Genomic DNA, 6334 nt, shown 5'->3' on the forward strand with positions numbered 1-6334 from the left:
GATACTTCTGCTGCTGCCTTTAAATGCTCTCAGGCTTAAAGCATTGGAACAAAAAAAAATGGTTGTTCACAACTGCGTTTCGATGTTTAAAGCTTCTCAGAGATGGTACACTGTTGTTAATATGGATGCTCTTAAAACTCTAATAGGCCGTTCATGAACGACCACAACCATTAGAGTTCTTTTAAGGGTCTTGAATGCCCCAAATTCATTGCATTAAAACAAAATGGTTGTTCATGAACAGCCAAGTTTTAATGTTTAAAGCCTCTTAAAAAAATGGCTTTGTTGCTATTCGTTGGTGCCACGATGTTTAATGCATTAGTTGTTCTTGAACAACTGGGTTTCAATGCTACGAGCTCCCTCCTTAATAACGCTGCTGTGTTACTTCAATTACTCACAGCCTTTACGCTTTCACGGAAGGAGAAATCAAATTCTATAAATACAATGTAACAAAAAGAAGGGTGCAGCAACAATGCAAAACTGAGAAGCAGGTCACCAAGATTTTTGGTGCCCATATGCACGTGCTTTCCTCCTTGCCCAAACAAAAGCCTCTGAAGCAAACCATGATTGCTTGATATTTGATTAATGTTACAAAAGACAAGAACTCAGCAAGTGGTGAATTTGATCAATCACATGAATTCAAGCACTGACGCAATGAAGGCTAATTAATTAATGGATCATAATTTTTCATTGATTAATTTAACTTGAAGAATAGCATGTGGAAAAGTCTAAAGACTTCAAATTCAGTTTATTGGGCCTCCTACAAAAGAAACGGAAGCAAGCCCAGTTTACAGAGGTTCACTTCAAATCTTGAGCTCCAAATTGAAAACCCGACTCGTCAAAATGTCAAGCAATGACTCGACGTAAAGCTCAACTCTTCGCAATGGGTGTCCAAATCACTTATTTACTCGAGCCTACTTACTTTGAAGCTCGAGCCCGATTAATTTGTTCGTCGACAAGAGCAGAGGCAGCATAAAGCCCATTTTCAAATCTTGGTCCCACTGCAAAGCTCGGTACATCGGGTCCCCAGATCAAGTCAAAGGACACTCTAACAAATTGGGTGTCCAAAAAGAATACATTTGACGGATTCAAAGTAATATATATACATCCGTCGAACACAAAAGTCAGTGCAACACCAGAAATACTAATTCATCCGAACTACAACGGTTTGATCCCTTTACAGGGTATGTAGGCAATCTAGCAACCCACTAGATGCAACCGCAAGTCCAAACAGAATCCTTGACTCCACCAGTCAAATTCTTCCAATTCGAATCCCTGACTCCACCACTCAAATTCATCAAATCCGAATCCCTGACTCCACCAGTCAAATTCATCCAAACAGAATCCCTGACTCCATCAGTCAAACTCATCCAATCCGAATCCCTGACCTCACCAGTCAAATTCATCCAAACACCAGAGAGGTCGAATCATTCCCAAAATGACCTCATACACAAATCGAATCCCTGGTTCACTCACACCAAATTCGTCCAAACACTATTCCTATTCCAAAAAGCAATACCCTCCAATGGGTCATACACCCATTGGAACTCTTGAACTACGAGTGGTTTGATCCCTCTCCAAGGGTACGTAGGCAACCCATTCAAATATCCGGGTGCAGCCGCAAAAACAAACAAACAAACACACATCCACAATTGGTTTCTTCATAAATGGAATCAAAGGGTGTTTCCCTGTAACGAGGGAATATAATTAAGAGACACATTCTGTCTTGAATGGGTCGAACCCAAAATAATTAAAACTCTATTCACTAAATGAATACGAGTGAAATTATGTTGGGTGACATTTACACTCACTGTGTGCATATTTTTCCTCAACAGCCACAGTTGACGTAGCGAGGAATCGATGGACAGCAACAAGGCAAGGATTGGACTCGGGACAACCCCAGAATCAAAGGAATAACTGGGCAAAGGATAGGAACTACAATGACTCGAGGGAGAAGCAATTTGGCAAGAGTCCCGAGAAACCAAAGTATCTGGCCTCGGGAAGCCACAGCCACCGTGACGCCCTATACCACAGGGAGCAGATCCAAGGTAAGAAGTTTTCACCACCCTGACCACCTCCTACGAGGAAATCTGGCGCCAGCACAAGGATATTATCCCGCTTCCCCCGAAACGTAAGTCATCAAGGCTGAAAGCTCGGGACAATAGGAGATATTATGACTACCATGAAGAGCCGGGAAACATCATAGATGTTTGTTATGCACTAAAGAAAGTCATCGAGCACCTCATTCAAAAAGGCCAACTCACACATTACAAGACTCCAGCCACAGGGCCGAATACCATTGATGTCTATGGCCAAATCATGACTATACATGGCGGGAACCCTGCACCGAGTTTCCTCGGCAGACAAAACGCTGTTGCACTCCACAAGAGGTCATGGGCATCCAGTACAATTGTAACACCCCCTAGGTAGATTGGAACCTGGTCAACTTCTAAAGGACAGAAGACACCATTTGTAAACACCACAACGACCCTTTCCTCATTACCATCATCATCGATCATTATAGATGCCACAGGATACTTGTGGACTCAGGGGCAGCTGTCAATGTAATGTTCGCCAACTGCTACAACAGCATGAAGTGCGACTCAAAGAAACTCCACCCCAACCATGAACCACTAATCATTTTCTCAAGAGACATCACACAGCCCCTGGACTCTGACGATCTCTCAGAATCACCTTAAGGGAGGGCCCTACGGTAGCCACCATGACCACCCACTTCATCATAGTGGATTGCTCTTCATCATACAATTTTATACTCGGCCGAGATGTGATATTTGGGACTTCAGTGCTTCGTGGTAGGACGCATGTTAATGATGAAAGTACCAACCCAGAGAGAATACTCACAATACGAGGTGACAGAGAAATCGCACAACAATGCAACTCACTAAAGGTAGCTGGGGGTAAGGTTGGAGCCGAGATCCTCTCGACCACAAATTCACCCTCACCCTCGGACAAACCAGACGACCCCAAGGAAAACCCAATCGAGCCCCATTCTGACCATTACACAAGAAGCAAAAGGAAATATGAGAAAAGAAAATTGAAACAGGCAAGGCCATACTCGGCAGAAGACATCATCGAAATATGCATCTCTGACACTAACCCTAAGAGGAAAGTTATAGTTGGCTTTAAGACGGACCCCGAGTTCCGCGAGGTGTTAATTCAATTCTTGAGGTCGAGGTGTCATGTCTTCACTTGGTCTTAAGCCGACATGCCCGACATATCACCCTCGGTGATCACACACCAACTCAGCATCTTCAAGTCGACAAGACTAGTGCGGTAAACGTGCAGAGCCTATACAGAAGAATAATACAAGGCAATTTAGGCCGAGGTGAAAAAGCTCCAGGACATACAATTCATACGTGAGGTCTCATACCCCATATGGCTCTCCAATGTCGTGTTAGTCAAGCAGGCCAACGAAAAATGGTGCATATGTGTATACTACACAAACCTTAACAAGGCCTACCCAAAAGATAGCTTCCCACTACCGAGGATCGACCAACTGGTCGACTCCATGGCTGGACACAAACTCCTCAGTTTCATGGATGCATTCTCCGGGTATAACCAAATACAGATGCACCCAGCAGACATGGAACATACGTCATTCACCACAGACAAAGGATTGTACTATTATAAGGTAATGCCTTTCGGTCTAAAAAACGTAGGTGCCACATATCAAAGAATGGTAAACACTATGTTCGCTGCCCACATTAGAAAAATAATGGAAGTCTACGTAGATGACATGCTAGTCAAAAGTTGCAGCATTGATAAACATATCGATTGTTTGGACATCATCCTTAACGTCATGCTGTATGAATGCGGCTCAATCCATACAAGTGTGTCTTCGTAGTCATGGGAGGTGTTAATGTCTGAGATTCAACGGTAGCCAAATCCTGTGAACGCTGGTCCAAGCCTAGACCACTACTGAGGAGGTTGTAGCACTACCGCTATCTATCAAATGAAATACAAAGGGGCGTCAGAAGGAGACCGCGGTTGGCAGTCTTCTCTTCTCCGATGCCTAAGTTAGTCAATGTATTTACGTTTTGGTATTCTTCTCTTCTCCGATGCCTAAGTTGGTGTTTTGAATTTACCATGACGTTGTTGAAATGTGTTTTGTCTTGGTGATTGGGGACTGATTTTGGGCTGTTTGGTGATTGAATAGCTTGGCGGGTAATTTTCTAGATGGTCGAATTTGGGTTTAAGGTTTTGTCTTGTTTGTTTCTAGGTTTTTTCATGCTTTTGTTCTTGGTGTTCTTGGATAAAATCTAATATAGGGGTAGTTTAGATCCGTTTGGAACTAACAATTTTGGGTTTTAGGGTGTTTGTGATGGCTAACGTCAGAGATTTCGAGCAGTGTGGATTCTGGGTCTGACGTGTCGCTCAGCACCTCCAATAGGATATTTATTGACTCGTTGCATCCGTCTGCCCCTATAAGAACCTCAATGTCTGATCCGTTAGACATCGAACCGCTACAAGTGATATATCCAAACATGGGTGTGAACGCACAACGCGGTGACGGGCGAGCAGGGACTTCAGCTGTAGCGGGGGAGGACACCACCGCTAGCCGTCAGTGGGTGGCTAGCCATAGTGGTGCTAGTGGTTCGCATGAAGAGAACGGCAACCCTGGCGATGATGGTAGTGTAAAGTCATCGTGGGCGTTATCCGATGGGACGCTTATGGACGAGGCGGGGAGGCTGATGACGCTAGCGGCGATTAACAAACTTAAGCGGGTGTACAAGCTTCCCGGGGTGTCGAAGTTAAGGTCGCCATTGAAGGGTGAGAAAGCGTCTTTTCTGCCGGTGGGGTATGCCGCTATTCACGAGGCAGTGTTCCTCCAGGCAGTAAGGTTTTCGCTGTTACCGAATCCCCAGATTCTCTTGCGCGAGTTCAACATTGCGTTTGGGCAAGTTTGCCCTAACATGTGGAAAATGCTTGTGGGGCTAAATGCCCTTTGGGAGTCGTCTAGCTACGAGGGTCCGACCGTGGCCGAGGTGCTCCATTTCTACGAGCTGGTGTATGTGAAGAGGAAAGGTTGCAACAGGCAGGTGAATTTGACTTGTAGCGCCGGGGTGCCTCGGTTGATTTAGAATCCGTCGGACTCCATGTCCTCGTGGCGTGCAACCTTTTGTGTCGCAACTGAGGGTTGGGAGTACGATGCGACAATAAACACGAAAGGGCTGTCGTTTAGGATTAAATCCCGGTTCCAACCTATACGAGGTTGCTGTCGAACCTCTTGTTGTGGTTTCTTTGCTTTGTTTTATTTCCATAGTATGCGCAAAATAAATATTTTCTCCTTTTGTAGTGGGACTGCGGTTTGTGCTAACGCCAGAGGAGGAGTGCCACGTAGCGAGGATCCTTGGTTGGTGGAAGAATCGCAACCTTCTTGACCTACGTTTACTGACTGGCTGGGACTTGTTGGCTGAGTTGAAGTCGACTGGAGTCCCAGGTACAGACTTTATGTTTCTTGTGTAGCTGCCTGGACTTCGAGGAATGTGGTTTATGACTTTGTTGGTTTATTTTCTCTTTGCTTTTGTAGATCCCCTTCCTGGTAACAAGTTGAGTCGTGCGGCATTCGAGAAAGTAATGGACAACTCAGAGTTGGAGAACTATCTGGAGGGTATGTTTGCCGCAGGGCTTAACGCGCTGAAGACTGTTGTTGATCCGCAAACCAAGAAGGTCAGTCCCTCGGAGGACGAAGTTCTGTTGGAGATGCCCCTCCACTCCCATTTGTCCGCCGCTGGGAAGACCGTGGTCCAGCCTGGGTGCTCGGACAGAGTGCAGGGCCGCAGGAGGGAACAAGTTTGGCGGCCGGCAGGAGAAGCCCGCCGAGAAGACTCCTGTTGCCCTCCGGGTGCCTTAGAAGGAGAAGGCTGCATCTCTGAAGGAGAAAGCCCGCGCCGCTGAAGCCGAGGAGCCCGTCACCATAATGATTTTGGAGCCTAAGACCTTGATGAGGACGGCCGCTACCGATGTCGTTCAGGGTGCTGCTCTTTAGAGGAAGCGTTGACAAAATGATTCCGAGGAGTGTGATGACACAGTGGATAATATACCTGATGCGGCTGAAATAGCCTCACAATTTAACCCTGCAAAATGTAATTGTCAGTATAGGATAAGCAGGGATCGTTCAGTCCGGGGATTGTAGGGTACACCTACTCAAAAAGGTCAATTAACAAATAAAAGAATAAAATGGGGGTTTTGGAATTTGGTTCCTAATCTACTTGAAATAAAAACAAAACAAATAAAATTATATACAATGATCGACTTCCCTAACCTAGACCAATACCACTCAGAAATTACTAAGTGTAAAAACAGAAAATTCATT

Source organism: Rosa rugosa, chromosome 2 (genome assembly GCF_958449725.1).
Source record: "Rosa rugosa chromosome 2, drRosRugo1.1, whole genome shotgun sequence".
NCBI classification, from domain to species: Eukaryota; Viridiplantae; Streptophyta; class Magnoliopsida; order Rosales; family Rosaceae; genus Rosa; species Rosa rugosa.